The sequence below is a fragment of the Mytilus edulis genome, chromosome 6 (genome assembly GCF_963676685.1).
Source record: "Mytilus edulis chromosome 6, xbMytEdul2.2, whole genome shotgun sequence".
In the NCBI taxonomy this organism is placed as follows: domain Eukaryota; kingdom Metazoa; phylum Mollusca; class Bivalvia; order Mytilida; family Mytilidae; genus Mytilus; species Mytilus edulis.
The window spans coordinates 51,119,598-51,131,676 of NC_092349.1; positions in this window are offsets into that span (position 1 = coordinate 51,119,598).

Below are 12,079 nucleotides of genomic sequence, written 5' to 3' on the forward strand. Positions count from 1 at the left end.
ATTATATTTCACTGGAATTAAAATATGTAAAAACATTAATCAAATATGAGATTGCTCATATAGAGAATAGATAAGCAACAATAGAGCTGAAAAACGCTCAGTGGTCAATTGTGTGATAGAACAGTATTGAACATTTATTGAACATGTAAACATTTTGAGATGAACAGTTTTCGAATGATTTAATGTATTGTTATTCTTATCTGTTATTGGTTATAGTATCTAATAAAAAAAATATAAATCTTTTGCAATTTTCTTTATACATATGCATGTGCTTTATGGTTTCAAAAGGGTTAGAAATGCGTTCATTATATATGTTCCGGACCACATGAGTATTTTAACCATACGTGTATGGTCATGACCATATGAGTATAATACTCGTTTGGTTATTAACGGGCCGGACCATATGAGGTATATTTTTTTTCAAATTACATTATAAAAGAGGGACGAAAGACACCAAAGGAACAATCAAACTCATAAATCTAAAACAAACTGACAACGCCATGGCTAAAAATGAAAAAGACAAACAGAAAAACAATAGTACACATGACACAACATAAAAAACTAAAGAATAAACAACACGAACCCCAACAAAAACTAGGGGTGATCTCAGGTGCTCCGCCCGGAAGGGTATATAATGTTTCAATAATACAAAAACTTTATCTAAAAACATGACAATTTTTTAATTTTATAATCCAAAAACTTCGTAAAAATTGAATATTGATGCCATAGTTAGTTTTCATCGCTAGTTACATTCGTTCATGTAGGCTTGGTTGACATTCACTTCCACATGGTATCATAGCTTTTTTGCATTTGCAAGAAATTTGTGCACGATCCTTTTCATTTACACATTTTGTTTGCGAGTGAAAAACAAGCCTTTCTTGCAGATGCATACAGTGATACCGAGCTCTTTGGCCATTCCGATGTCTACGGTGTTTTTAAGAAGCTCTACATCTCAAATATCGTAAAATGACTGCAATACACCATCTTCACAACACAACTTAAATAAACTAATTGAATGTTACTTTCCAGTGCAGTGACTTCTTATATAAATGTAACAGTTCATTAAGAAATTTTTGGAATTTAATTTTTTAGTCGACCTATTGCCATTTACTCGTAATAACAAATCGGTAATGACCATCGGTAATGACCATCGGTATAAAATGTGTTTACTATAAATTTGACAATTAAGTAAAATTAACTATGTGAAACTTCTTATTTTTATTTAGCTTATCTTTTTATTATAATAAAATAATAAAATTACCTACATGATAGCGTCTTTTTAATGAACGGTCATACCATATGCAGAGTTTAGAAGTATTTAAAAAAGTAAACTGTAACAGAGTGTTAATTACCCCGACCATACGCGTACGGTCGGACCATATCAGTATATACCCATATGGTCATGACCATACGCGTATGGTCCAAATACTCATATGGTCCGGAACATATACATAAAATATACGTAATAAGACATATACAAATGTGAAGATGTGGTATGATTGCTTAAGAGACAACTCTCCACAAGAGACCAAAATGACACAGAACACATCAACAAGCAACGTGTCCACCGCAATATTCAGTAAAAATAATAGCGCTAATAGGGGTATTTCATCTATAAGAACACATTATTACCACCAGAGATATGAACCTTATTGAAAATCCTTTTCTAAAAGGTGCAACGTACAACAAACGTATCATAAGTGAATAGGTAACAAATAGGTAACAGGGTATTAACCGAGCGCTGGAACGGGTACATGCGCTCTAATAGGGTAATTTCATCTCTAAGAACACATTGTTACCACCAGAGACATGAACACAATTAAAAAACGATTTATTTTTAAGTGCAACGTATACCCTGCGCATTAAAAGCGAATAAGGAACGAATAAGTAACCGGGTATTATCCGAGCGCTGGAACGGGAACATACGCGCTAATAACGATATTTCATCTATAAGAACACATTATTACCACCAGAGATATGAACACAATTGAAAATCCTTTTCTAAAAGGTGCAATGTACAACAAACGTATTAAAAGCGAATAGGTAACGAATAGGTAACAGGGTATTAACCGAGCGCTGGAACGGGTACATGCGCGCAAATAGGGTCATTTCATCTCTAAGAACACATTGTTACCACCAGAGACATGAACACAATTGAAAATCCTTTTCTAAAAGGTGCAACGTACAACAAACGTATTATAAGAACGTATACCCTGCGCATTAAAAGTGAATAAGGAACGAATAAGTAACAGGGTACCAGTCGAGCGCTGAAACGGGTACATATGTTCTTTTAGGGTTATTTCACCTCTAAGAACCGACAGTTACCACCAGAGACACAAAATCATTTCTTTTTTAAAGTGCAAAGCATAACACACGTTTTAAAAGCGAATAAGGGTCGAATAAGTAACAGGGTATCACTGAGTCGAGCGCTGAAACTGGAAGATATGTTCTATTAGGGTTATTTCACCTTTAAGAACCGACAATTACAACCAGAGACACAAAAATATTTCTTTTGTTAAAGCGAAACGCATAACACACGTTTTATAAGCGAATAAGGAACGAATAATTAACAGGATATCAGTGTAGCGGTGAAACGGGTACATAGGCGCTAATAGGGGTTTTTCAACTCAGAGAACACATAATTACCACCAGAGACATGAACACAATTAAAAAACGATTTATTTCAAGGTGCAACGTAAATCCCGCGTATTAAAAGCGATTAAGGAACGAATAAGTAACAGGACATAAACCGAGCGGGTCATTTCATCTCTAAGAACACATTTCATCTCTAAGAACACATTGTTATCACCAGAGACATGGACACAATTGAAAATGCTTTTCTAAAAGGTGCAACGTACAACAAACCAAGGTGTATCTCTAGTAATATTTTCAAAGACCAGGGACCCTATATGACATACACAAGACGCCATGGTCTTATCCTTAGTAATATTTTCATAAGAACAGGCACCCCATATGACATACACAAGACGCCATGGTCTTATCTCTAGTAATATTTACAAAGACCAAGGACCCCATATGACATACACAAGACACCATGGTCTTATCTCTAGTAATATTTTCATAAGACCAGGGACCCAATATGACATACACAAGACCCCATGGTCTTATCTCTAGTAATATTTTCATAAGACCAGGGACCCCATATGACATACACAAGACACCAATGTCGTATCTCTAGTAATATTTTCAAAGACCAGGGACCCCATATAACATACACAAGACCCCATGGTCTTATCTCTAGTAATAATTTCATAAGACCAGGGACCCCATATGACATACACAAGACACCAAGGTCGTATCTCTAGTAATATTTTCAAAGACCAGGGACCCTATATTACATACACAAGACACCGCGGTCTTATCTCTAGTAATATTTTCATAAGACCAGGGACCCCATATGACATACACAAGACACCAAGGTCTTATCTTTAGTAATATTTTCAAAGACCAGGGACCTTATATGACATACACAAGACCCCATGGTCTTATCTTTAGTAATTTTTTCATAAGACCAGGGACCCTTTATGACATACACAAGACACCATGGTCTTATCTCTAGTAATATTTTCATAAGATCAGGGACCCTATATGACATACACAAGACCCCATGGTCTTATCTTTAGTAATTTTTTCATAAGACCAGGGACCCTATATGACATGCACAAGACACCACGATCTTATCTTTAGTAATATTTTTATAAGACCAGGGACCCTATATGACATACACAAGACGCCACGGTCTTATCTTTAGTAATATTTTCAAAGACCAGGGACCCTATATAACATACACAAGACACCACGGTCTTATCTCTAGTAATAATTTCATAAGACCAGGGACCCCATATGACATACACAAGACGCCATGGTCTTAGCTCTAGTAATATTTTCATAAGACCATGGACCATATATTACATACACAAGACACCACGGTCTTATCTCTAGTAATATTTTCATAAGACCAAGGACAATATGACATACATAAGGTGCAAATTGAACATACCTTGTGCAATGTGAATATATGCACGGCATGACATTTCAAGGCGCTTGTGTGCATAAAATGCTTCTAATATGCGTGGCTGCACTATTTCCCGTGCATAGTCTATTCAACTTCACAGGACAGAATTTAATGCATTTCTGTTTTGTTGTGTACGCTACTGACGACCACCTAGGACAGTTTGTTAAAAATAAAACACGATGATTGCCATTCATCCAGCCAAATACTACACAACAGGGGATAGTAGGACCAGGGGCAACCATAAATTTAGAAAAACTAGAGTGAAGAGGGATGTATACTACCACTCATTCTTCCCAAGAACAACTAGAGAATGGAATAAACTCCCCGAATCTGTAGTGGAGTCTGGATCTCTAGAGGACTTCAGGGCCAGAGTGAATACCATCCCCTGGACCCAGCCACATCTGAAATAGACAGCAGGATAACCAGTGTACATAGATGTAATTAATATCATATTTTATTGTAAACACCGTCCAGTTTATTTCCTGGACTTTTACTTTTGGCCAGAAGAGTGGCCTCCTGTCTGTTTGAGATGCACCCGAGTCAATTACACTTTACTACAGAGTTCGACTCGTAGTGGGAAGAAGAAGAAGAAGAAGAAATGATAAAAAAAAAAAAAACTTTGGAGACTAAATAATTGCAGGAAAGCAGGGTTGGGTATAACGGACCCACTTGTAGAAAAATAACCATATGTTAACATAAAGTTTTGTACAGATATTATTTCATTGTAGATTAGAGAAAACATATTTGTATCAAAATTTATGAAATTAACTATACTATAATATTATAGTATTGCCATACCAACGCTGTTTATTGTATTTCGTGTATAAGAAGAGGTGGTGGCAATTTTTTAATACTTTTACCCCCCCCCCCCCCCATTTTCTTTGAATTTGGGTCTTTCTAAGTTTCACTCTAGTTGCTAGGGTCACCCTACCCCAACTTTGGGCCTCAATTTAAAATGTTTCATAATTTTACCCACCTGGGTCTTTGGGTCTAGGCAAACTGTAGGGATTTTTGTTTATGAATTGCAGAATGAGGAGGTGATGTCACTTTTATTGTAAACATTAGTTATTTAATACTGAGAGAGGTCAGATTCGTCTTTGAATAACTTTCTACTTTGGAAATTAAAGAACTTTAACACATTTAATACAATGATTGGTTCATCAATTAGGCAAAAGTTTTTATTCAAAATTACATTCGGGGCTCATTTTGTCCGAATTGCACTAAGACGAATGAATGACCAATCAAACACGACATGTACATCAAATACAGTTTTTCACATTGGGTTGTCGGCCTTGAAATTCTTTTACACAAACAGCGTATTTTTAAATCAGAAGTTAACTGTCATTATTTATTTTAAACAACACATACGTCTTATTTCAGGTCAAGAGTACTTGCTATTTATCAAGCTTCCTGATCACCAAATCTTAATTATACATGTTGTAATATCATACATAAAAAAACACCGATGTTTGTTAAATAGTTTAATGTATACTCTATGCACTGAAGCCAAGAAAGGCGAAGTCTGTTCCCGTTGAAATATTGTTAGTTAACTACAATGAATTTCAACACATCTACCTCAGGTTTCAACGGGGCCCTTTGACCTCACTAACATATGAGTATAGAATTGATTGGGATTGGGATTGCTACACTTTAATAGAACAAGGACTTGTATAGGCTGTTTAGCATTAGTTTTTTAATTTTTGAAGTTGAAAATTATGTTACAGGGCACAAAGGTATCTTTAAATTTATTTCTTACTGAAAATCTAAAGCTATTAAACCATTGATGTGGGTTATACATCCAGTGATTGGGAAGATGATGATCTCAGAGGTAGAGATTAACTTATAAAGATCAGTAGCCAGCTGGGCTACGAGACCTGAAAATTGCGCTTTTTGTTCAGAAATGGCGCATAGAGTGACACATGTAAGCTCCCACATGGCGCACAATATGTTTCATTTTGTATCTAAATGTTAAGATATTGTAAAATGGATATGATATATAATATATAAAACACCCGGCCCATTGAACCTTTTACTTTCAATTCAATATCAATGTTCTAATATCACATATACTACATGCAATAAATCAACTATATTTGGTGTATGGACAGTGTTCAAGCTAGTCCTTTTTCACAGGGCGGTCCACCCGCCCTTACCCGAGTGCCGCCCTGTGCCCTTTGTACAGTTTCCAGGGCGCCCTGCCTTTTTTTGAAGATGGATTGTATATTATTTTGTTCGTATTGATATGATCCGCCAATAACGAAATTTTACCTGGCTTTCTTTACGACTCCAAGCTAATCAACAGTAACATCAGGTGTCACAATCTGTTGTTCTAGGTTATCCGTTTATTGGATGGGTCATTAATGATCATCAACATTAATTCATTCAAATAGAATCGGTCCTGCTTCAGGTTAAAGTTTTTGGTCAAGGTATAGTTTTTGATGAAGCTGAAGTCCAATCAACTTGAAGCTTAGTACACTTGTTGCTTATCATATGATCTTTCTAATTTTAAAGCTAACTCAGACTTTTGACCCAAATTGCATGGTCCACATGAAATAGTACATAGTACACATGTTCCCTTTGATATGATCTTTCCAATTGTAATGCCAAATTAGATTTTTTACCCCCTTTTTTAATGGTTCACTAAACATAGAAAATGATAGTGCGAGTGGGGCATCCATGTACTATGAACACATTCTTGTTAATACTTATTTTCACTGTTCACTATATGATCCTAACATTGTGCATTTACAGCTGTTTTTTGCTGTATTGCCATTAAGCACGTGCACAGCAGAGGTAGAACAATCATGCATAGTACACCAGTTACTTCTAAAAATACAATGACAGCTAATCACCTTAAGACAGTACAACATTTCTTTATACATTATAATTTAAAAGCAGGTAATCCAAACATAACATTGTACTTAAAACCATTAACAAGGAAACCCTTTTAATTTGTGATCTTCCTTTATATTTCCATTTCCGCTTGTTTTCCCCACTAAAATGTTATAAATATAAATAGATTTTCTACACCATGATGTATAACACACCTACCTTTGTTGGGTGAAATCATTATTTCATAAAAAAATATGGCAAGAATTGTACACATGAGAGCGCTTAGTATACAATTTCCCAAATAGTTCATGTTTCAAGGGGCATTATTCTTTTTAAAGTAAGTAATCCACACTGATTTTCGAACTCGTCCAAGATAAAGCTGATTTAACCTATGAGCCCAAGACATTGCTGATTTAACCTCTGATATAAGTTGTTTCTATGTACCCTTCAAAGCATTGTGTGAGAGGAAAAAAGGCATGTGACATATACAATATGTACATGGTAAGCAATGGTAATTAAAAACAAACTGTCCACATAATTCGCAAGCCTATACCAATCAATCAAAATCTTTAGAAAAAATCTAGGACAAGTTTTATGATAAATGGGTCTCATTGGGGTCTAAGCGTGACGCGGGATTGCCGATTTTTTTGTAAGCGTGAAACGTGAAAGTCAAATTATTGTGTCGTGAAAACGGGAAATGAGGTCTAGCGGGATCCAGGAAATGACAAAAAAATGAGAATTGCTTACGTACATAGTGTAAGCGGGAAACGGGAATGTGACAAAACAGTAAGCGGGATCCGGGATCGGCACACCCCAATGAGACCCCCTGATAACAAAAAGAATCTGCAGCTTATCGTTCAAACTTTTGAACAGGACAGGAGTCAGAAAATGTCTCAAAAGCACATATACTTTAAAAGGGTAAAGAAATAATCTTCTACCAATCTTCTGAAAAACAATATGAACTGACGGCAACGCCTATTCACATTAGGAAAAAAACAAATTATACAACGGCATTATATAGTTAACATGGTTAAGAATTAATCTAAGAAAGTTTCAATAAATTCTAAAATTTTAGAAGAAATGGAGGATATATAACCGGAAGAAAAGTGACATTGGGAACTTTTACTATAATTTTCAAAGTGCTTTATAGGAACTCTCGTTTGAATTGAATATGTAAATGAACTCTCGTTTTGATTAGTAATATGAACTCTCGTTTTGAATATTTATATGAACTTTCGTTTTAAATTGAATATTTCTCATTTTAGTTTTAAGTTGAATATTTCTTGTTTTAAATGTTTCTTTATTCTTAAATATAATGTTTCTTTATTTCAAATACCCAAAGAGATTAATTATAGATTTACTATTTTACAACTTAATCCGATGGCTGTCAAGAGTGTGAGAGATAATACATGTATCTAACACTTGAAAGCAATTATCGCTATTTTATAAAGTTTAGCCGGAGGACAATAATCCTATTATTATTACATAACATTGGACAAGTATATTTATATTTGTCAACCTTTTATAATGTTTTAATACCCTTATCTTTGAATTAATTTATGTTTTGTAAACTGTTGCTGGGGCAGTCTTCCCCTAGCTTTCGAACTGTAAACTTGTGTTAATAAATTTGTATATATTTTTATACGGTCTTGCGTTTAAAGCAGCCATAGTGTCGATTATAGACCTACAGACTTTAATGTAACCCGTGCTGAAGTTCACGGAGTGATACCGGGAATTCACGGGGTTATAATTGGGAAGGATCCCACGATTACCGTAACCTTTGCAGCCAAGCGAGTGTTTTACTTATGAACTAGTCCCAGTATACGAAAATTTAAAAATGGAATTACCGAAGTTGGAACTTTTTAACGCGTTCGAAACAGAAAATGCAGACGTTTGGATAAAGAGATACGAACTAATGTGTGAATTTTCAAAGTGGGATGACGTACAAGCCACAAGAGCATTCACGTGTTTCATAGACAATTATGCTTTAGCATGGTATATGCTACTTGACGACGAAGACAGAAACAGCAAAGATAAACTATTCCGTAAGTTCAAGGACCGGTTTGGTAGAAATTGTATGCAAAAAGTAGGATTTTGGAAGGAAGCCGCCAATCTGAAACAAAAAGACGATGAAACCGTTTCACAGTTCATATCTAGGGTTGAGAGCCTATGTTTTCTAGCAGGTCAAACCGTATTTATGGAGCGTTTCATATATCAAGGACTTAGACCAGAATTTGTTGTTCCGTTTGTAACCGCAACTGGTCTCAAACAAAAGTTTACCATAAGTGAGGCTATCGATGCTGCATTGCTAGCAGACATGACAGTTCAGTTAAAGTCGAAACCGGGACCAGACCAAGTCACCAGTGCTATTAAGGACCATCCTACACAGCAGAACCAACCCAGAAGTAATGGTAAGTGTGATACATACTGTCATAGTTACGAACATTTTGAGAATGCACATTTTTACGTCCCCCCTATCAATGTACTTAATCATATTAATAGGCAACAGAAACGCCCACAAAATAAAAGACTTCAGAAAAAGGAATTCAATTTTTATCATAGTAGTGCTAAGTCCAACCTATCCCATAATTCAACCAAAGACAGGTTTATGAATTCTAGAAATAGCCCCCCTAATCCGAATATTGTTAATCTGTTCGCAAATTCAGGCTGTTCAAGAGCCGATTGTAAAATAAATGTTAGAATAGGTTCTTCAGTTATACATACTCTTGTCGATACCGGGGCAGCCGTATCGGTCATAAATACAAATACTTATAAGTCATTACAAGTAGACAAACCTTACCCTGTAGATAAATCAGATTTGTTAGGTGTACGTGGTGTAAATGACAATTTTATCAGAGTGCTAGGCAAAGTTACACTGCCCGTTGAAATAGGAAAGCTTACTTTATTTCACGATTTTTATATTTTGGATGATGTCAATATGCCACTTATTTTAGGCCGAGACTTCATGCATGATCAAAAAGCTGAGATAAGTTTCCCCAAACAAGTTTTATCATTACAAAATGGAATGACAGAAGTTTCTTTAAGTCAGGGCCAAGATCGGGATCACAACCACTATTTTGTTCGTGTACTATCTGATGTTACATTTCAACCAAGACAAAGAGTTATTTTTCCTGTAAAAATAGAAAATTTTAGCAAAAACACATCAGGAGTGATTGAACCAAATTTTTCACTTGCTGGCAAACACAATATCATGGGAGCACGGTGCTTAATACAAACACATAACAACACTTCTGTATTTGAAATCTTAAATCCTACAAATGCTGTTATTACATTGAAAAAAAATACTGTAGTTGGAAATTTTATTAAAATTCAAGATGATAAAATTTTTGGAGAATTAAAAGAAAATTTTGAGTTTATAGATAGTATCAGAACTGGCGAAGCTTCAAATTCAAATAATAATTATATCAAAATTGCTACCGAGATGGATATTGATCTTTCAAAATCCGATTTAACCGAAACACAAAAATATCAGTTATTGACTCTGTTAGGGCAATATAGGCAAGCTTTTGCTAAAGATATAACCGTATTGGGCTGTACCAAAATAGGCAAACACATCATTGATACAGGCGATGCAAATCCAGTCAGACAATTTCCGTACCGGACTACCCCTAAAACAAAGGAAGAAATAAATACACATTTGGACGAAATGGAGGAACAAGGTATCATTCGGAAAAGCATGTCACCATGGAGCAGCCCCATCTTGCTAGTAGCTAAGCCCAATGGCGAGAAGAGAGTATGTGTGGACTATCGCAAACTAAACCGTCTGACGAAAATCTATACACAATCGCTCCCGAATCTTTCAGATGTCCTAGATACACTTGGAGAAAAGCATGCGCAGACATATAGCGTCTGTGATATGAGACAAGGCTTCTGGCAGCTGGAACTTGATGAACAATCCAAAGAAAAGACTGCTTTTATGACACATCGAGGTCAGTACGAGTTCAACCGACTTCCATATGGCCTAGCAAATTCACCTGCAACCTTCAACATGATAATGAATGAATTAATCCGGGATCTCAACTGGAAAAGCGCATTAGTTTATGTAGACGACATTCTTATTTACAGCAAGAACTTTGAAGAACACCTTTGTCATTTAGCAGCCTTATTTGACAAACTAATCGAAGCCAACCTCAAGTTGAAGCCGTCAAAGTGTCAGTTCGCTTGTAAAGAAGTGCAATATTTAGGCCACATTATAACCAAAGAAGGCATAGCAGTAGATCCAGAGAAAACAGCATCTGTACATTCCTTTGCAGCGCCGAAAAATGTCAAAGAAGTACGTATGTTCCTTGGACTATGTAATTATTACAGGAAGTTCATTCACAACTACTCCAAAATTACGTCTCCGCTCAATCAACTGCTACCACAAATCTTACCCAGGGTAGAATCCAAGCAGCTCAAAATGAAGACGAAGAAGCAGGACAAATGCTACAATACATTGAACAAAACACGTTACCCCAAGACAAAAAGAAAGCTGACGTTATAGTCCGAGAGTCAAACCACTACGTTGTTTCTTCTGGTATACTGTTTCACCATTACTATCCAAGAGGGAAAGGACACTTATCAGATAGGGTCATCAAACAATTAGTTGTACCGAAGTCATTGCGTAACGACGTACTTTTATCCTACCATGATGCAATTATTGCAGCGCATCCCGGTATTGACAGAACTTACCACAACATCCGAATGAAGTATTACTGGAAGAGAATGTACTCGGACATTGAAGATTATGTGAAAACCTGTATTGAATGTCAACAAGGCAAGACTAATCCGCACTCTAAAAGAGCACCCTTACAGCCGCTTCCGGCAACTGGAGTATTTGAAAGAATACACATGGACATTCTTTGCAATTTACCACAGTCAGCAGGTGGATTCAACCAAATCTTACTAGTAGTATGTCCGTTCTCTAAATGGTGTGAAGCCTTTCCACTTAAAACAGGAGGAGCTGTAGAAACTGCAAGAATCTTGTACAACGAAATTATATGTCGATATGGTCCGTGTAGACAAATTCTTACAGATTTAGGGAAAAATTTCACTTCAAACCTCGTGAAAGAAATCTGCAAAATTTTCCAGATCACCAAGCTCAATACGTCATCCTATCACCCAGAATGCAATGCAGCAACCGAACGACAGAATCGTACATTAGCAACATCTCTGCGAATGTATTGTCATGACAACCAGTCAACATGGCCC